Raw genomic sequence first — 22,222 nt, 5'->3', positions numbered from 1 at the left:
TGATATATGCAAAATGCTTAGAAAAATGGCTGGCTTTGAATAAACACTATTAAAGTGTTACCTATTACTGTTGTTGTGACTAACAACAGTCAGCAGAGAAGCTTAAAATCAGAACTACAAACACAGTGCTGAAAGATCAAAGCAATATCAACCATTGAACCGAAGATTTTTGCCCAAATTGTTTTATTTATTTATTTATTTATTTATTTATTTAAGAGGTGGGCATTATTATATTTATCTTCTTTCTAAGGAAATAGTGCCTTAAAGCAGGTGAATAACCTGTTCAAGACCACACAGCCAGTAAGTGACACATCTGGGATTTGTTACTAGGCTGTCTAACTTTAACACTCGTCCTCTTAATCTATATACCTTCTCACTGGCTGTGACAAGGAATATGGAAATACAGAGAGGATATGACCCACTCTGCTGGATGGTCAGCAAAGCTTTGCAGAGAAGGTAAGTTTAAAAATTCCCAGGTGAATCTGAAGAATGATTTTCTAGTTAACATTTTCCAACATTTAGGAGGGTTTTCTCTGTGTCCCAAGGTGTGTTTGTGAGTAGAAGAAGAAAAAAAAAACAAACCTATACTACCTACCTAATGATACATATTTAAAAATTCAGTTTTACTTAAGCATCGATGTTCAATTTTACAAACCTTATTCTATTTTTAAAAATACATATTTTTATGTAAAAATAGATCAGTTATCTTTCAAGGGGTTCTTGATTAAAATTTCATTAGCTCAAGTTAAAAGCACAAAATTCCTGTTTTAAAAATCAGTCTCATTTTCAAACTTAGTTACTTAAATTATCTTAAACGTTTCAAATGCTTATATAAATTTAAAACATCTTTTTTTTAAGGTTTCAGGTGTACTACGTAATGATTTGACATTTGCATACATTATAGGACAATCACCATAAGCCTAGTAGCCATCTGTTCCCACACAAAGTTATTACAATGTTATTGACCATGTTCCTTATGCTGTATATTACATCCCTATGACTTATTGTTATTCAACTGGAAGTTTGCCTTTTAATCCCCTTCACCTCTTTCACAAACTCATTTCCTCCTTTAAAAAAAAACATTTAAATATTTGACCAATTAATTCGTTGTCCTAAAAAGGAAAAGTTTCCCAAATGCTTAAATGGCTCTGGAATTCTAATAAATAAATCTTAAAAATCAATACTTTTGAGAACAGGATTTTTTACCTTTGTTTTGTAAAATGTAGACCCTGTTGACTGGGAAATTGATCCTTTTAATTACTGATTTTTTTTCTGGTCTATATTAAATTAGCATGAGTTCCAAAGACAGACTACTAATTATTAAAGTATTGAAATGTAATTAAACATGTAAAAGCTAATCTGTATTGTACTTTTAGTTTTGGGTGATGCAGAACATACTTTGGTATTGTTGGGAAGTTATCATTATGACTGAGTTGATTATTACCACTGAGTTGATTCAGCTCTTTGAAAAAGTGTTGATAATACACTTTTAGATAAATAACTTACATTTTGGGATAAAATGTCTTAAATAATTTATAGTTTAGATTTTCTGGACTGTCATGAAATTCACATGTCTTCTTAGATTTTTTTTACAGTATCATCTTAATTGTTCCTCCCTACTCTTTCTGGCAGTTGAGCATAAAAATGTTTCAAAATGAGATTCAAGGGTTGCACCTCCATTTTTATTTATACCATATTAGAATATTTTTCTGTGTTTTTATGTGCACAGAACTTCTTTAGGTAGCTGTGGGAAATCAAAAGTAGCAGTGCAGGATAAATGGAATTGCGATTATTTTTACTATCTATAGAACAAAAGACTGAGAATGAATCATGCGTTTAAGCAATTTTGGATGGCTAAATTGCAAATAATTAAAAATTAATTCATTAAGCCTAAGAAGTGAACAGCAAAAACAAAACACAGAGGGAACAATAGGCCTTTTATGGTAGAAGCAAGATACACAAATAGATTTCTAGGATGATTTTGCTAATGGAACTGTTCTGAACCAGGACAGTGGAAAACGATCAAATCCCTTGATTGTCTGCAACTTCATTTCTTTAAAGAAAGCAGGTAGATCTTTGGCATTGAGAAAAGAGGGAAGGAGTTATTTTTATAATACCAGATAATAGCTTGAAATCCAAGAGTTACTAAATGAATTCAGGGGACTAAGCTATCTTACTTTAATGCGGGAATCTGTGCGTCTTTACATCTTTGGCAGAAAATACTCTTGGGGTTGATTTATGTCTTTTATCCTCTTATTGTTCACTCAGTGAAACACTGTATTATCTGTTCACTGTTTTGTTTCTCACAGCAATATTATATTCATGTTTACCAGTATTTTGTAACATTCTTTCCTTCCCCCAAGTAAGGGAAGATGCCAGAGAAGGCTTACTTTGGGCGAGAATTGGCTGTGGGTACCCACCACGGGCTAGAGCAGCCCTGCTCAGGACCTACTAGTCCTGGGCTACACTGGGTACCTGACTCCTCCTGCGAACTTCCTCTGTGAGTGTAGGATATTGAATCATTTTTTTTCTCCTGAGCTTATTTCACAGATTCTGAAACCCTGATCTAGTTCTTGTCTAGAGAAGGTCTGATCTCACCCAAGCTGAAGGAAAACAAAATCTTTTCTGTATTTTGAGCTCAGAGAACATGAATATGTTAAGTTAGATTGTCTCAGCCCATACTTCATAAAAAGCCTGCACTTAGGGCATGAAGACGGAAAATGCACCACGAGCCTGTGAGGGCAAGTGCTCTGCTTATTCATCAGTATTTCCCAAAGTCACTTACCTAGTATCACCTTCAGGAAGTTTCAATACCTATTTGTTGAATGGGCTAAGAAATGAAATGGAAAAATCGTATTATAGCTTGTCCACCTTTGCTGTTTCTTGTTTTGGTTCATCCTCTAGAAAGCTTAAGTCTTCATATATGAGACAAATGGGTAAATGTATTGTTTGTAAATATAGAATTATGGATATGGAAATATAAGATAGTATGTGTTGTTTTGTTTGTATTTTACTCTAAATTGTGTCTATTTATTTGCATGTTAATAAGAAAATCTTGGAAATAGGAAAATAATGCCATTACAAATACTGAGAACCAGAAATTCCCAGAGCCACACATTTTACAAATCATCTTTAACTGTTTTGAATATTTATTAATTCTAAATTTAAGTTCAGATCATTAAGCCTGAGCATTTCAATTTCTGTTAATTAATTTGTCTTTTTAGAAAAGATTTTAAAGTACAGATCAGATGTCTAATCACTTTCAAGTTTCACCATCGCTCACACTGCCAAAGTGATTTCCTTAAAACATATAAGAGAGAGCATTTGAGGAGAGAAACAAAAGAGAAACAACCACTGTTAAATGAGAGGGCGGAAATGCTTCCTGTGCTTCTTCAGTTCACTTCCCACTCACTTTCTCTACCGGTCTGTAATTTAACTTGTCTCAAAAGTTTTTTACGATGCTTGAGCAGTTGTGAAGGGTGGACGCTCACATACATATTCAAGCCTATGCGATTTATTTATAATTTGGCACCTTTAGAAAAAAAGAGAAAGGATTAAAATGAGTTGTAGTGTGACATAATCTGAAACTTATTATGAGAGGTAGCTACAATCAACAGACAAAATTTTTCTTTTTACTGAAAATCTCCCTCTCAATTAGGCAGGAGGGGTGCCTGACTTCCGTGTAGTGTAGCATTGTTTGTTATTGTTTCTTTCCCTTTCATAGTTCTTTCAGAAAATGAATGGCCAAAAAATAGGTAAGAAGAGAACAATACTGAGTTTTCTTTTCCTGTGATCTTTTAACGGCTCTAAAGCAGTATGACGGCAGGTGAAGGAATAGTCCCCCAAATTTTAAATTTGTAAAAACTTAATCCCGGATCATACGTTACTTTTCATGAGTATTACTGTCATTGCACATATAAAGTAGCCAAGAGATACAGTGATCAGTGAGTTTCCTACACCCGAACGGGAGAACAGAATTCTGTCTCCCCGTCGTCCTCTTTTTCTCAATGACACAACAATCATGGTTAGATATTGACAGTAATCTCAATGTACATAAATGGTTTTGTACTTAGCCTATCACAGTGTTCCTGAGAAGGCACATTTTACATGGACATGTATTATTTAGTATTTATAATTCCATGGAAGAGACTCACCTCTTTCAGACGGAAGGAGTTCAGAGAAGAGGTCACACAGAAATGGTTTATGCATTAATGATGGTCCTTTACCATCTTCATTAAATTGTGAAGTTACTTGGGGAGGTGGCGTTAATTAATAGAACTATCTAACTTCTTCATGGCTGCTATGAGGTGTAGGAGAAAATGATTCAACTTTGTGAAGTACTGAAGTTTTCAGACTCTGGTATATGTAGTATCAAATCCTACTGGAACCTGAAATTCAAGTTACTAGCATTAGTTTGCTTCATTCGCTCTAACTTTCTATTGTAATAGGCAAGGGCACACTGTGTGCATAAAGTCTCTGGGTCACCTGGAGACAGGAGCATAATTTGATCCATAGAGCACCCTCTTGACTTTGAAATTATAGCGACCCGATGGAACATACAAAAATAGAAACTTCTACTTTTTCTAACTATATAAATAGGGCAAACGGATTTGCCTGGAATTCATGATTCTACCATGTTTCTTGTTCAAAAGCTTATGGCTACATCTGCCTCATTTTGTTGTTGATGCTAATTTGGAGTAATGAAATATGCTCACAGGTGTTAATACTACAGACAAAGATATGGAAATGAAAAGTGATAACAGGAAAAATAAAATCAGCCTGGACTTTACTAGAAGTTATTGGAAAAGAGTTTAGAAATGATACTCTAATGTTCCCCAAACTCCATTAGCCTAATGGAAGAGGACTGCACGTGTGTGTGTGTGTGTGTGTGCGCGCGCGTGTGTGTGATCCTGATGCACTCACAGTTGGTTGAAGCTAGATTGGCAGTAACAGCTGCCCCCAGTGTCAACAATCAAGTACAATGAAGTGTGGCAACCCCCCAACTGTTTTCCATTCAAATGAGTTATGAGTTCTCACCGTTCAGAATCACTCTTATTTTAAAAAAAAGTCGAGTTTTGAGAATTGGGGAATATCCACCTGGCAGGGAAATTTTCATGCTTTGAAAAAAAGTGGAAAAAAGAGATTACATTAGATCAATCAAAGTCCCTGGAAAATGTTAAAGTGAGAAGAAAAAAAAAATCAGAGCACAGAGAAATAACAAAAAAAGCAATCCAGGGGAACCCATTAATAAGAATGAGTGTCAGTGTTACTGGGTCCAAGGACTCTGCTCCAACGGATTAGAACATGGAGCACTGGATCACAAATGCACGGAGGCAACTGTGACCGGCTAGGGGCCTGCTCCGGCCTCGACATCAAAGCCTCGCTGGAGAAAAAAATGCTTGGTTTCTTGTAGCTTAATCCAACATTACACACTTCTTTCAAACATCAAAAATGCTGCTCAGTCTTCGGATTGCTGGGCATTCTTACTACTAATCCAGCCTTAATTATAAAAATTTTATACTCAGTTTCCTTCCCCTGCACCACCAAATGCCTGCTTGAAGGGAGAGGCATGGGAAGTAGGTGACGGGAAATTAGGGAACACTCCATGGTGAAAGAGAAATTGTTTCTTACCTAGTGTCAGAGCTAGCCAGTATGTTCTAGAAATATCTCTACGTAAAGATATTCTTCATAAAAACATTCATTCATGTGGTCCCTTTGCTTGATAGAAAAATTAGTTTGTTTTTTTTTCTTTCTAAACTCTCTCTAGTAGACAGAAACTTCCTCTCACTCTGAGATATCTTAAGTGGCACTGGGGTCCCCCAGATCACTTTAGGCTACTCATCTTAAAAGGTAAAGGCCACATATTTCTTTTCAACCACATTTTACCCAGGGACATTGATTTGTAGTCTTTTTGTGCCCTTAGGCCTTAAAGTACATGCCATTGGTGCCTATGTACTTGAACTTGAATGATGTCAAGTCACCAAGTTGCATAAATTACCTCGAGAGCAAAATAAATAAGTTATTCCAGGCAATTCCCACGAAGAGCCTACATTTATGGCTTCCTACTCTTTTCCTAATGATTAACATGAGCTTATCCTTTTTCTCCCCATAACATCTCTCTAAATGCTTGTAGGCAATTAACATGTCTCTCTTTCAATTGTCTCTCCTCTAGTCTGAACATGCCCATTGCTCACAGGTCTGTCTTATTTCCAAACCTTTTATCAGTTCAGTTGCTTTCCTTTGAACTCACTCCAGTTTGTCTTTCTTTTCAAACATGGGATATCCAAAACAGAACACAACTCAAGGAGGCCTACGTGGAGGAACTCAAAGCAGTAAAAGTGGCGTCTTTCTTTTTGCATTCCGCTTCAAATCTAGTTGCATTAAAGTCTTTGCCTTTATTGGAAATAGATTTTTTTTAATCCCTCTATGTTTATTGCGCACAGTCTGTAACACCAGAGCCTTGGGTATGATTAAACTTCCTCTTGTGTTAATGTGAACAGATGATTCCTTCAAGTGACTATTTTATATCTGATTTCAAGCAATTTTTCCAATGCAATAGAAGTCATTCTGTATTCATAGCTCTCTTCAATGGCCTTTATGATCACTTATCATTTTATTGCTCATGAACATGTTTAATAATTGGTTATCTTTTGGATTGTGTTTCTCATTTACAACACATCACTGAATTATATGGTGGAGAAAACAGTGTCTAGTGTACATTTTTTTTCAAACATGGCATTGGTCTATTAGCAATTATTCTGCCACCCAAAAGATCAGACACAATAAGCTATCCATCTTTTAGTAGTTTCCTCTAATCCAGATTTCTCTGGTTTCTCTATAAGAATGCCACCCCCTGCTTTTGAAAAGAGGACAGGTGTTAAAAGACAGCTGCACTAGGTCTCTTCTGGCAAACTCCCAGCAGTGAGGATCCTCCCACCCTCTCCCAGAGCTCAATCCCCAATTCGCCTCACCTCCTTCACAGACCGTAGACATGTTACAGTTGGAATGGTAAAGGCTACACTCCAAACAGGGATATATAATGGTTAATTATTAATCAAGTCTTTTTACTTGCAAATTTACTGAGATGGATGATGACTTTAACAGATGTATTCTTCCAGAAAATATTGCTATAGGAAATGGTTTGAGGAAACGAACATTGGAGTTTTTTGGGAGGAAAAAAATACATATTTATGATATAAGAAATTCTCATAAATTATATCTATGAGACATCTAAAAGCTATTTATTCTTTACCAATCCCTGACAGTCCATCCAAACAGTGGCAAAATAAATCCATTAAATCTTAGCAGCATTACGCTAACTTTTCCAACAAGATAGTCCTCATAGCAAAAGAGAGAACTTATTTAGCAGTATTCTGAGGTATAGTCCTGAGTGGTCAGTTATAAGAACAAAATTACTTTGAAATCTTGTATTTTATCCAAAACATAAATTTTGAAATCTACTCCATTATCTGCCTGTGGTTGATTTCATATAAAAGTAGTACTTTGGATTCAATACCAGTTAAATTCTACCTTGATTTTTCTTTTTTGCTAAAAGTGTGAATATAAGATGAATCACATTTTTTCCGACATTGTAACATGTAATATACTCATTGATTGATTGTTTATCATCAGATTCCTGCCCCAGCTTCTAAGTACAGAAAGGCAGGAAAGACCCACAGGGCCTGGAGCAGTGATTGGCATAATATAGTTGGGTCTACACAAATATTCGTTGAGAGAAAAACTTAACCTCATGTGGCTCCCTATGCCCCTGGTATAAGAATTTTCAGAAACCTTGCCATTCCTTGTGAGATGCAGGGATTTAAAGCAACTTGGTGATCAAGATTCACCACGTAATCTTGAAATGACTGTATCATCTAACCAATTTGAACAAACAAGCCAGATCACTTGACTCCATAAACTTCTTGCATAGCCTTAACCACATTGCGCTTAATGTCATTTGCTTGTTTGTTTTCCTCATTGAGTAGGGAAGAATAAAGGGAGAGCCTGAGGGCAGATACAGTACAATATTCATCTTTCTCTTTCAAAGGAACACATGACTGAAGGAATGAATGAATCCATGGACGATGTCTACATGATTTCACCTCAGAGGACAGGTAAGAGAAACTCATTTTTATGCGATCCATGATATGGCCCCAAATATTTTAAAGTCCTCCATAATCTGATTATTTTTCAACCTTATTTCCCACTTTCTATCACACTGATCAATAATGTAGTAGGCGCTTGGCACGTAGAAGGAGCACAGTCAATGCCAGGTTCCATTCACAGGAGTATGTGTGTGGCAGCCAACAGTGTCAATAAAGGCTATTTTCAACATTCCTGGCCGTATCTTTAACTAAGCCAATGATGTTTAATAACCCTCCTCCCCAAACACACAGGTTCATATCCCAGCTCATATTCACTTTAGTTATTATTTAGTTATATACATATAATATTTAGTTATAAATTTAGTTATATCTTGTGACTTCCCTACTCATAGAGGGCTGTGTGCTTCTTCTTTAGCCATTCTCACTCAAATGTGGTCGAATTTTCACCTCTTTTCTTCTGAGCTCTCCAGCCTCTTTTATCTTTCTCGTCCAAGAATAACAATAGTTGAAACGCACATGAGTAAATTTAGTAATGTGTTATTTTGCATTGTTCGCAAATCACTGCTTTTGCATTGTTCGCAAATCACTGCAGAGGTTCTTAGTCTTCTCTCACCAACTTGTCACATTCCCCAGGACTGAGGACAGAAAGTATTCAAATATATTTTTGACAGATTCATAAATGTGTCTTTCATGATTCTTGACTTTATTTCCTTCTTTTAAATTATCACAGTTCAAGGGGGTGAGTGTAGCTCAGTGGTAGAGTATGTGCCTAGCATGCACAAGGCCCTGGGTTCAATCCCCAGCACCTCCATTAAAATAAATAAATAAATAAACCTAATTACCCCCCAAATAAATTTTAAAAATATGTTAAATAAGTAAATAATTTAAAAAAGAAACAAATAAGTGATCACAGTTCAAATGCTCATGAAAACATGGTAGGAGAAAGAAGATTATTAAAACATGCTCCCGTGAAAAATTATTTAAAGTTCCTCTAGTTTGCAAACATCCATTTGGATGCTTATTGGAATGAAAGGCCAACGGGGTTTAGTTAAAGATTGAAATGTTCTCATATTTATTTGATCTGTGGGATCAGTTTGGCAGTTCTGGATGACTTTAAACTTCATGGGAGTCATTTTGCAGGAAATTGCAAATTATTCTGCATCAATTTTCTTTGTCTCTTATTCAATGCTGCCCTCACTTAAAAGGCAGCAAGGCTTCTTTTTTTTTTTTTTTTTTTTTTTTCCACTTTGTCCTGAGGGCTGTTGTAAATTGATTTGGGAGTGGAAGAGTTGGGAGTAAAGGAAACTGCTTCTCACCATCACGTTTAACTGCCTCTTTACTTTTTGAATGCCTCATCTATTCTAATGATAAATGCTTTGAATTCAAGAGATTGAGTTGATCTTACTTTAGGGTATATTTTCTTTATTTAGAGTATATCTAGACACATTTAAGTTTTCAAACATGTTCTTTTTAATACAGTCAGAATATTATCATGGATGTATTGGTTATATTGCCCTGATACTTTCCAAAAGTTATAGCAATATCCTCTTAATGTTTACTTAGTACTTGTTTCAAAAGAAGATTGAATTAATCTAGTAAAAAGAACCTCAAGTACCTGTGTTTCTTGTCTGTTATTTTAGTCATAGCAGATTGCCAAGGTCCTAGAAAGACAAAAAGTCCAAACTCCAAAGGGAGAATGCAGTGTGCTATTTCCACATCTTGACCGGCAATAATAGCTAAAGGGTATAGGAGCATGTGAAGATACAATTTTATTTTTCCCAGAGCTTTGTTGGAGGTATAGAAGAAACAGTCTAGACATGATACTGGATTAAGAACTAACAACAAGAAGTTAGTGGATTATAAGAGCAGGAAAGAATAATCTCCTGAATACTTTGTTGGGCTTACCTTGAATGTCAAACATCGGCTCTTTTTCTGCACATGTTCTAAAGACAATAGCATTGTTGATAGTTTTCCCTGTGCATTTGCGAGGATGCTTTGTTGGAACCAGTCTGCCTTTGGCACATGGAGGCAGGACTGTAGTTGAAACAGCAGAAAGGAAATGCCAGAGAAGTTTCTCCAAAACTATAATATCTGTTTACATTTTTGTGTGGCTGAGAAAAACGAAGCCACTTGCTGAGTTGAGACAAAGGACTGAAAACAGAACGTTATAAGATGTTGCCGTCACAAAACCTTTAAATGCACACTATTCTGTGGAACTTGGCACAAGGTGCTTAGTCAGGAATGACCCTTTTGGTTAGTCATCCTAGTGGGTCGGCCTCTTCTTTGGAGGCTTATCAGAAGATTGTGTGGTAATGTGAAGAGAAAGAAAGAAAGGAGCCCGAGGCTGAGTTCTCCAGGGTTGTGTCTTACAAACACTTCAGACAGGTCGTTCAGATCTTTAAAGCATTGAACCATTCCTATGTACTCTCTTTCGACATTTTAAAAGTATTTTTATGCTCTTCTTTTGCCATTTCTACAGTGGAGTCTCAGAGAAGACAGAGGGTATGGGTTTCTTTTGAAAATCTTGGCAAGATGGGTACGCTGTTCAGGGCAAAATATGCCTTGGGGGGTTTTGAATGTGTGATATCAACAGCTTACCTGTAGCCTTTCCAAAATCTCTCCCTTGCCTTTCAGTAACTAACAGCATATCGGTGATAAAAATTCGCCCACTATGGGAATGTGACTCGCAACTTTTATTCCTTATTTTCTGCCCTAGGCTGAAATGGTTATTTAAAAATAGGATTTAACTACAGGTAGTTCTTTTTTTTTTTTTTAACATTTTTTATTGATTTATAATCATTTTACAATGTTGTGTCAAATTCCAGTGTAGAGCATAATTTTTCAGTTATACATGAACATAAATATATATATATTCATTGTCACATTTTTTTCTCTGTGAGCTACCATAAGATCTTGTATATATTTCCCTGTGCTATACAGTATAATCTTGTTTATCTATTCTACAATTTTGAAATCCCAGTCTATCTCTTCCCACCCCCCGCCGCCTTGGCAACCACAAGTTTGTATTCTATGTCTGTGAGTCTATTCTGTTTTGTATTTATGCTTTGTTTGTTTGTTTTTGTTTTTGTTTTTTAGATTCCACATATGAGCGATCTCATATGGTATCTTTCTTTCTCTTTCTGGCTTACTTCACTTAGAATGACATTCTCCAGGGACACCCATGTTGCTGCAAATGGTGTTATGTTGTTGTTTTTTATGGCTGAATAGTATTCCATTGTATAAACATATCACCTCTTCTTTATCCAGTCATCTGTTGATGGACATTTAGGCTGTTTCCATGTCTTGGCTGTTGTAAATAATGCTGCTATGAACATTGGGGTGCAGGTGTCATCCTGAAGTAGGGTTCCTTCTAGATATATGCCCAGGAGCGGGATTCCTGGGTCATATAGTAAATCTATTCCTAGTCTTTTGAGGAATCTCCATACTGTTTTCCACAGTGGCTGCACCAAACTGCATCCCCAACAGCAATTTAGGAGGGTTCCTCTTTCTCCACAGCCTCTCCAGCATTTGTCATTTGTGGATTTTTGAATGATGGCCATTCTGACTGGTGTGAGGTGATACCTCGCACTTTTGATTTGCATTTCTACAAGTATTTCTTAAATATTACATGATCTTTTAAAACAAAGAATAAAGGCAGTATCCTGGGTAATTATCTTGGTAGTTCGATTGTCCCTTCTTTGCAAATTATCTCCAAAAGACAAGGAAATTTAGTGTGAGTGTGTGCTTTATTTGACCTGTGTTCCTCTCTGATTGTGATCATTTTACTTACCCATCTACTTGTAGAATTTCACCATTTAAAGGTTATTCTTTTTTTCTGTCCAAATGATGTATAGACTTGTTGTGATTTATTAAAAAGTTGCCGCTTTTCACTGCAAAGCTCTTTGCATTCCTATGGTTGTTGAAATGATTAGAATATCCTTATGTATTTATAGCTGTAGAGGTAATACCATAAATAGAAGACATGCTGATTACAGTTTTTCTCTTTCATATTTCAGTAGATCATAATTTCCTCAAAAACTTTTTTCCTGGGCAAAAAAGTCATACTAGACACTTTTTGCCCCACTTTGATATGGTTGAGCTATATAACTTAAGTCATTTGGCATTACTCAAATATAAGACAAATGCAATTATTCTCCTTCTAAGAAAATGATTTTGAACTTTATGTCACTCCTTTAACTCAAAGCCAATAGAAGCTATAAACTTCAATCTCCACATGATTATAGTCCTCACCAGGGAAGGAGAACAGGGCCAAGTCTAAAGAATAACAATTAAATATTTTTTACATTGTAAAGATTTTAAAATGTTGGAAATTATAGTTTTGTGTGTTAGCGCTACAGTTAGACCATCTTACTGACTTCATAAGTCATTTCATTTTTTTAAAGACATAAAGAGACTAGAATAAGACCTGTCCAATTAAATGTACCTTAAATACAGAAAAATACCTAACTCACTTCCTGATTTAAAAATAATTTGTTGGGGGCCACTGAAGCCAACAGTGTGACGCTATTATACATATTATACGTGTGTTTTAGGCTGATAATGTTGTCTTCAGTACTTCAGATGGATCAGGAAGAAAGAGAACAGTCAGCAGGAAATCCAGTCAGCTGCTCTTGAGTAGTTGGGGTGAATTAGTCAGCAGCCCTGGTATTGGAAATGAAGGAACTGAAGAAAAATTTCTCACAATCTAAATGGATAGGGATTAGGAACTGAATTTAGGAAACAGAGAGGAAAGAGGAATTGAAGCCTCAATATTCAAAACCCCAACAACTTGGCATTACAGTGACACTGGTCTCTATGGAATGCAGAGGGGAGAGTGGGATTTGAGAGGATGATGCATTTTGTTTGAACATGAAAAGTCTGAGGTACATTTCATATATCATTGTGGTCATGGTAGACAAATAGAAATCTAGATCAGGAATCTAGATCTGGGGTTTAAAAACCAAGGGAAGTATTAAGAAAAAAAAAAAAGCAAGGGTAGAATCATAGGTTAGAATCTGTAAGTAAAGGAGAAAGAGGAAGCCTTCAAGGCAGGAAGCTCACGTGAATGAAAGCATTCAACAGCTCCTGCCATCCTGCCTCTCTACCGTTAGATTCCCAAAGAAATTAGAAATTAAGTAAACAAAAAGATGTTTTGTTGGAAGGGGGGAGTAAATCAGCACGACATTCAGAGAGAGTGTTTCACTTGCCTCTTCCTCCTTTCTTGACCTTGCCTGTCATCTAATATCTCTATCGGTCATAATATACATTTACATATTTATTTGTTTATTATCTGACTCCTCCCCAGTAGGATATATGATTTTCAGAGTTCAAGATTTATCTGCTTCAATCATGACTGTATCTTCAACTCTCAAAATAATGATTTTTGAATGAATGAAAGTTTGACATGCTAAAAATTCTGAGGGATGTCAGTTCGATTAGGATAGGTACAGAGATACTGAAAAGGGCATTGAGAATAATCTGAAAATCCTCATTTCTGTAGAAGCACAGCATTCACTGGCATTAATGGCTGACATATTGGCAAAGGTTAATTTATCTTCTAACTCACAGTGATGAGGTCAGATTAGAGAACAAGCAGAGGTAACAGCCATGAGGTTGGCCCAGTGGTGAAGTCTCCATCTGTAGCAGACATCTGCAGGCTGGTACATTAGCGGGGTTTCCACCTGAAGGAGAAGTCAGAGGAACAGAAAACTTTGACATGGGCTTCCTCTCAAAGTGGACTACTGCTTCTAGCAGAAACCTGTCCAGCTTTCTCTCAAGGGGGCAGCAAACAATATCAGAAACTGTATCCCGGGGCTTCCTCCTCTGGAGGAACAGAAATAAACAGGCAGAACACTTTTACAATGACACAGAAAAAGTACTTGACCTATCAAAAGATATAGGAGTTAGAAATTGTACACCAAAGTATTTAAGGCAGCATCACATTTATGAAACTAAATCTGATATCTGATGAAAGAATAACATGCAATTGCTAAAGATGTTACAGTGATCAAAATGCACATTTGTAAAATTAAAAACCGTACTGGAGGCTATCATGAGGACACTGAAAACTTGTAAAAATAGAATTAACAAGATAGAAATAAATTCTCCCACTAGACGGAAAAAAAAAATGAGTGAGATAGAGAGAGAGAGAGAGGAAAAAGAGATTCAGGAAGTACAAATGCATACATACTAGGAATCCCCAAAAGATAATAAAATAATTCTGTAAAAAGAACAAAAAAATTTTTAAAAAGAAAAAAAGAACAAAAAAACCCTAATAATGAGTATTCCAACAACAACAACAAAAAGAAAAAGAAAAAAGAAAAAGAATTAAAAAGTAGAGAGAACATAAGCACTATTTAAATAAATCATGAATCTTCCTAATTTAAAGTCAAGCTTGTCTACAGATTCAAAGTGTAGAAACCTTATTTTTACTGTTCCTGTGCAAACAAAATAGAAATATTCTTGATATTACAAATCACAAATATACCCTTGAAGAAATAATATATAGAGAGAGATATAAATTAAAAATTAAGAAGTCCAATATGGATGATGGGTGTTACAAGACTATACAAGCAGCAATGAAGTCAGCAAAAACAATTTTCAGGAAAACTGTTGCTAGTGAGGTTATAAATATTTTAAGAAGAAATAACTTTCAAAAGAAAACTATATAAGGTCAAAATTACAATTTACTTATGATAAGCAAGTGATAAATTTTAAATTATATGGATGCTATTGGGAAATATGTGAGAAGGGTAGTGTGGAAAGGTGAAGTATGCTAAATCTTTAATCCTTTCAGAGGCTTAAGAGATGCTATTTTCTTCTTGACATTTATATTAAAGAAAAAAGTTAACCTATTGGAAAATATTAGTAGAAGAAAAATAAGCTTTTAACTTACAAATCACTAGAACAAAGGAACATATGTCAGGAGAATGAAGGAAATTCAAAACAAAAACAAAAACAAGAATTAACCAGAAAAAAATAATAGAAATAATAGCACAGAGATTGCCTAATGGTAGTATATAGCTTTTGAAAGTTGTGAGGGCAATGGTAATCAGAAAGCCTGTGGAGTGGGTTTTGTCAACCACTACAAATGAATCTACATATAAAACAGAAACAGACTCACAGACATAGAAAACAAACTTATGGTTACCAAAGTGGGAAGGGAGAGGAGGGATAAATAAGGAGCATGGGATTAACTGATACAAACTACTATATAAAATAGATAAGCAACAAGCATTTACTGTATAGCATTTGTATTATTTTTCAGATTCCATATATAAGTAATATCATATAGTATTTATCTTTTTCTGACTTACTTCACTTGATATAATATTCTCTAGGTCCATCCATATTGCTGCAAATGGCAACGTTTCATTCTTTTTTATGGCTGAGTAATATTTCACTGTATATCTACCACACCTTCTTAAGCCAATCGTCTGTTCATGGCTCTTGCATTGTTACCATGTCTTGGCTATGGTAATCAGTAGTATTTCTTGAACATCTCTCAGATGTGTGGTCCTTCACCCAGACTCCCTCATTTTCCATCTTCAGCTATCTTGTTAGTTCCTACCTCGCTCAGGTTCTCATTATTCTCAGTTTATCCACATAACTGATGCCCCTCTACTCTTCATTATACACTTTCCAGATTAATTTCCCATTCCCCATATGCAATGGTGCTCAAGCCAAAATGAACAACAAATTACTCTAATGCTCCCTGCATTAGAAATGTAACTAGTTAATGACTTTTATTTCTTGTTCTCTTCCTTCTCTCTAGAAGTAATCTTTATTTTTTTTCCCCTGGCTGATTCTTTCTTCCATGTTTTTTAACCTTCAGTTCAAGAGATACTTTCTTTCCTGAATCCACCAGTTCTGGGTTATGTATTTGTTCTACATGCCCTCAAAATCAGCACATAGGTCATCACATGGTAATTAACTCTTACATAACTCAGCAATCTCTTTAAGCTAATACAGATAGAGAATTTTTAAGTGTGGGGTAGACCGGACAGGTGAGGGACTGCAGAGGAGGGGAGGGGAGGGCAGAGAGAACACTCAGGTCCTGATCACCTCACTCAAGCAGCTGTAGGAATCTCTGGACTTTAAAGTCCCATGAGCAAATTGTCTTTATAATTTTCTTTATTTTCTAGCTTCTTTGATACTGGGTTTTCTCATGTTTTCGGTGTGAAAAGTCCAAGTTGAATCAAAGAGGTAACATGAATTTCTCAGTAAAATGTATCCTCTAGAGCATTTGATGGGGAAAATAAGACCTGTTGGTAATCATGAGTTTGGGGATTTGTTAAGGTCTCGGTTCATATCCATTCTGAACGTCAACTGCATATGGTAATTGACTCAATGTCATCTTTGACATGTATCATCTTTACTGTCTTTGTTTATGCTTTCTCAAAGTTACAAATGATGGAAGAGATCATGAGTGGTTTATGACTGAGGTTTAATACTTTATGGGGATACTAGCTTGGAATTTGCAATCTAAAAGCTGTCTTGACATTTTCCTGATGTCTTTATTGTCTCCTTGGTCAGCCTCAAGTTGAATTCTACCTTCATTTCCCCCCTTCCTTTCTCCCTTTTCTCACTACTGGGAAAATAGGACCAATAATTCAATAAAAGAAACACTTAGCTAACAAGAGACCTTTCAAGTAGTTGTCATCTTCTAATGGAGAATTATTGCTCTATATATATTATCATAGCTAGAGCAGAACCACTTTGAGGATAAAAATGACTTGCAAGTTATTTCTTATATATATATATTTGCTCCAGAAATAGAAAATATCGAGTCTGCTGGGCTCCTATCCTGTAGTGAAAAGACAAAAATATGGAGGAACGTAGGTAATATAGTTAGAAAAAAATCCTATTGAGATAATATTCTACATGTCATTACTAAAATATTAGTCTGATAAGAGTCCATAAAAGATATTATTTCTCTAAAATTATGAAAAAAGTTAAAAATTCCATCAAATGTTTTAAAATATTATTTTCTGATTAAATAATAATACTTGCTCTTACAGTGAATTTTGAAAATTTAGGAAGAACTACAATCAATATATTAGTCTTGAAGTTGGCATTCAAGTGTTTAAATGAACAAGATAAAGGTCAAATGACAAAATATAACTACTTAATGACTGTCTCAATTTTGTAGACAAAGGTATTCTAGGACCCCTAGATTTGTAGCTCCTCAGTGGCAAATATCCTCTGGCATGTAGAAGTTTCTTTCACGTAAACTCAGAGTTCAATTGCTGTGTGCTATAAATCTGTGGAAAGTTGCCCTAGCACAGAGACAGGGCTAGTATAGATTTTTTTCTCTTTTCCTCCTCTGTTTCTAATGAATAATTAACTTTGTGAAGGTGGACAAGATGGATCAGTGACTCAAAAGACCCTGACAGAATCAGGAACCGAATAGAAGCAAGTGGAGACTGCCAGGAAAAACAGTCACCATCGCACTGCTAGTCTGAAATTCCACCTGACCCAAGAGTGGGTATTCCACCTTCTCAGACTTCCATAAATGTGATTTCCATGGTATATGGTTAACAGAATGTGCTCTACCTGCCACCTGCCTGGGTTGGATGCTGATTCCTCAGCTGATTTTGTGACCTTTGAACAAGTAAGTTACTTATTTTGTCAATTCCTCAGTTTCTCTGTCTGCAAAATGTAGAAAATGTGACATCATTAACTCACAGGGTGATTTTATATGAATTTCATGATGAAATCTGTGCCATATGTTTAGCCCACCACATTGTAAGGAGTAAATACACTCTAAACATTAATGATGATTAAGTCTAAATATTTGCACATCACCAATTATTTATAGACCTAAGGACCATGCACACAACCTCTATTCAACTTGGTAGTTTAATGACTGATAGTCTTAGTGGATACACACTCAGTTATACTGCAGAATGTGAAACAGATTTTCTTCTAATAGCTTAAGTATTTGTTACACGGGCATTTCCAGAGTTGTGTTAACGATTTTGAAGAGTCATAAACACTGAATAAGCCCATCACTCACCCAGCTGCGTGAGCATTCCTTCACCTCGCTTCAAGCTCTGATCTGCAGCACTAAGTGAAAATATTCTCCTCTCCCTTCAACCTTCAAGCAAACTGCCTGCACTAAAGGGAGACTGGAGTTCTGCTATTTTGAACTTAAAAAATGAGAAGGGGATATTTCTATTTTTTTTTTATTCAGTGGACCATAATTTTTAGTAGCCTCTGATGTATATATCATTTCATCACATAAGACTCACATTAACTTCAAAGGGAACGACACACAATGGCACACAAAGTGGTCAGAAACATTTCCAGGACATAATGAAGTATTATCTGAAGCAGTGCTGAAGCAGATGTCTTGGGAGAGGAAACAGTAGCAGCACACCAACTTAAGGAGCTGCCGCAGTCAGGCTGGGGTCACTCAGCCTTAACGAGATCATGCTGACGGCCAACCAGAAAGGCAGAGCTGGACGGGGGGGAAATGAAAGGGAAAAAAAAAAAAAAAAGAGAGAGAGAGAGAGAGAAAGAAAAAAGAAGCATTGGAGCCACCACTTTTGTTAAGGCCAGCTTGTACCTGTGACTTATTGGCAGAAAGCGCTGGTCATTCATAAATCTTCCCAGTTTCAGGGCTCTGGGGACATTGGAGAATGACGAAAACCCACGTGGGCACGCACTGTAACAGTAACCTATTAAACAACTCGGGACCCGGAAGAGAGGCCCCCAACTACTTCCGGTTTGCAGGGGCGTTAGAATCCACTTCCTGTTAGAGCAGGGAGGTCCTCGGACCTTCCACCCACATCACAGCAAGATTAGGGCCAAAGACTCCTGCTTCGATGAGCATGATGAAGGGGGGTTTTTACCACTAAGGCGATTGCCTTGGCAGCAGTGACGTTCTAATTCTTCCCTGTTCCCTTTTAGAAAACTCCAGGTCTCCGTATTCTGGGGATGGACTAAAGGGAAAAAAGGGTAGTTAAGATAGGCTCAGAATTGAGTTGAGGGTCTGATATCCCAAATATTATTCTATGGAAATCTCTTCAGTTATAAGATTCCTCAGGGCTGCAGCTCCTATGCTTGGGGCTTTGGATGGGAAATGCAGAAGGCTGTCAACTTAGCTGAGTACAAAGAGCAGTGATTCTGCAGGGAGAAGCATGGCAGGGGTAGAAGGATCAATGCCCATTATTTTTAAATCTCCCTGGACCTCTTCCATGACTGTAATACTTAACTGTTAGTAGAGTACAAAACAAGATGTAGTAGGAAAATACAACTTTGGGAGAGAAAACACTTTTTATTGCCCACTACCCAGTGCTGTTTGGAGTGGTTAACATGGATTGCTCACGAGGATTATCCTCTGCCCACTGCCTTTGCTGATGAGTTGTTAAGGGATCTGATTAATGGAGCAAATATGGTTTCGGCATAACAGTCAAGATGGGCCCTTTAGACAAAGCAGGATTTGTCTCCTTTACCCAATGCCCATTCAAGATGGACAAGTCGACATTTAAAAAATGGAAAACAGATGTTTCATACAAAGCTTTAAAAGTGTCAGGTATAGATGAAGGACCCCAGCTACTCAGATGGATTGGATCCAAGAACGGAATGTGGAGAAATCTGGCATTTCATCCGGCAGGCATACGTGCATTATAAAATAATCATAGTTTCCCTCTGAATAAAGGGAAGTTATCCAGAATTAGTAAATCAGGATAGAATGGTTTCTGAATATCCGATAGTCATCACACTAATTTTTTCCAGTTTTATTGAGGTATAACTGACAAACAGAATAGTATATATTTAAGGCATACAGTGTGATGACTTGATATACACATACATGTGAAATGATTTCAACAATATGTTAAATTAACATATCCATCACTGTCATCATACTAGTTAATTGTTATTCTAAACAACTGGCTTGTCAGATCATTATCACCAAGTGCCTTTTAATAAAGAGGCTAATACAACTTGGAATAAAGTTATAACTCTGAATATATTGCTAACTGAGTATCACTGAAATTCAGTCCACTGCACAACACTCTACAAACTTTATGTGGAATATTTGGTAAGCTTACTTTCATTCTCTTAAAGCAAAGCAAAAGGAGACCATCTACAAAGACATGTGTATGTTTTTAAATTTTAAGTAAATACATGTTTTTTTAACTCTCCAATGCAGTGATGTCACGTTGCAATTACCTGGGGATACTTTTTAAAAACACTTGTGCTGGGCTTCACCTTTAGATATTTTGATTTTATTTGTTCATGGTGGAGCTGGGACACTAGAAAATTTTAAAAGCTCCTAAGGTTATTGTAATATGTGACCAAGTTGAAAACTCCTGCTTTGATGTAGTTAGGTATCTAAAATATATGGCTATATTGTACCTTTTGTACTCTCCTGTTTGCTGGGGTATACTATAGAACATGCCAAGGGCTACTCCCAGCATTTTTTTCTAGGACCCAGCATACCTCCTTATGTTCTCAATCGTAGTGAAAATATGGATGCTAGTGTAGAAATGCCTGGTTTGGATTTCCAGCTCTCCACCTACTACCTATGTGACCTTGGACAAGTTATGAATGCTCTCTGTTCCCCAGTTTTTTGTGTGTTAATGGTGATAATAATGGTATCTACTCGGAGTTGTCAAGATGCAATAGAGATTATATATAAATGAGTTATTATATATAAAGCCCTTAGAACAATTTTTTGGAAATATCTTTTCTTACTACTAAAAAGAATTCTAGCTCTAAGTCTTACTCTCTCTCTGCCAGTCACAAAGAGTCCAATAAATACAAAGTAAAAACAATCATTAAATTTTTATATTCAACAACACCCCCAGAATTTCACATCATTTTTCTGCTTTGTCAAAAAAAATTCTTTATATCAAAAAAGGTGAGAATGCTTATGAGTTGTCTCCAATTCTGTAGTTTCTCAAGCTTTGGTCCCTGGAAACCATCTTAAGTGTTTCTCAGATATTGAGTTGCCTGGACCCCATTACCAGATATTCTGAGGATGATTCTTATGAGCAGTAAAGTCTGAAAACAGCTGCTCCAGGCCACGCCTGTGAGCTGACAGTGGTAGGAGAACTGTTGTGTTCTTTCACCTTGTAGCCTTGGTGTGTCCTCAGGAAGAATCTTGAAAATAATCAATACAAGGTGTCTACTAGAGGACACGGTGATACTGTTGCCAGTGTGTTTATGCAGGAACTGCTTCAAGGTTGTAGATTTTGACTTTGCATGACGAAGCAGTTTAACTTTGTCTCCAAAGGAGCACTTGCTACTTTCTAGAACTTTTAAGTGGGTTTCTCTTCCTGGATAATTATCTTCTCAAGACACAGACATATCTTATGGATCTTGTGGACTCACAGGGGTATGTTGAATACTTCCTCAGAATGCTCTAAGTACCCTCTTGGTGCCTGGGACTGGCCAGAACTGACAGCCTGTCTAGGGAAGGGAGGGGGCACTCTGAGCCAGACCAGGACCCATGTTCCGAACCCTGTTCCTGTTTCTTGTTTTGCCCCATGAAGCTGATCTCTAAGTCTGACACTCTCCTATGCACCATATCAGATGCCCAGAGGAGCTCTAAGACCCCTGCGTGAGGAGTCTTCAGGAGTCCCAAGGCCAGGCTCATTTCCAGGAGGGCAGCCTGGTGAGTGGATTGCTCCCCAGGACTGGCATGGAATTTTCATAGGATTGTGTAAGAAGACACTGCCAGATGGTGCTGATTCTGACTGGGGGAGACCCACTCATTTCCATAGGGAATAAAGAATTTTCAAATGCAGTGATTGGAAAATTGTATAGATATACCTCTTCTTTATTTATTATTCTAAATCTTCACCCATAAATCACCATGTCTCACCTCACATTATTTTTTTTCTAAATATAAGGATGCCACAACAATTATTTGCACATCCTAGAGGTGCTCCTGACTCCAACTTGTACTCTCTATTTGTCACCAAGCTTAAAACCATCAGCAATAACTACCTCTTTTCTTCTGGGATGCCCATGACACAAATTCAGTTGTAGTTACTCTAAGATCTTTACAAGAAAGTTAGCTGCATTCTGAGGATTAGTTATGAATGAGAAGAGTCAAACTCTAATAAACTAGGAATTGGTGCAATAAAAATTAGAAACATAGA

At 36.5% G+C, this 22,222-nt stretch overlaps 1 long non-coding RNA gene across 2 annotated transcripts in view; it reads left to right on the top strand.

Annotated features, from left to right (window-relative positions):
• Positions 1-22,010, top strand: part of LOC123616472 (uncharacterized) — a 40,002-nt gene extending 17,992 nt beyond the window's left edge. For both annotated transcript variants that reach the window (XR_006724468.2, XR_012510584.1), the window contains 3 exons: positions 8,048-8,114; positions 17,462-17,718; positions 21,651-22,010. This is a non-coding gene — a long non-coding RNA (uncharacterized LOC123616472). The remainder of the gene's footprint in view (positions 1-8,047; positions 8,115-17,461; positions 17,719-21,650) is intronic.
• Positions 22,011-22,222: the final 212 nt, after the last annotated feature.

The sequence above is a fragment of the Camelus bactrianus genome, chromosome 2 (assembly GCF_048773025.1).
Source record: "Camelus bactrianus isolate YW-2024 breed Bactrian camel chromosome 2, ASM4877302v1, whole genome shotgun sequence".
NCBI lineage: Eukaryota > Metazoa > Chordata > Mammalia > Artiodactyla > Camelidae > Camelus > Camelus bactrianus.
Note: the sequence above shows the minus strand (reverse complement) of the source record. Positions and strands in the feature narration are given on the sequence as shown.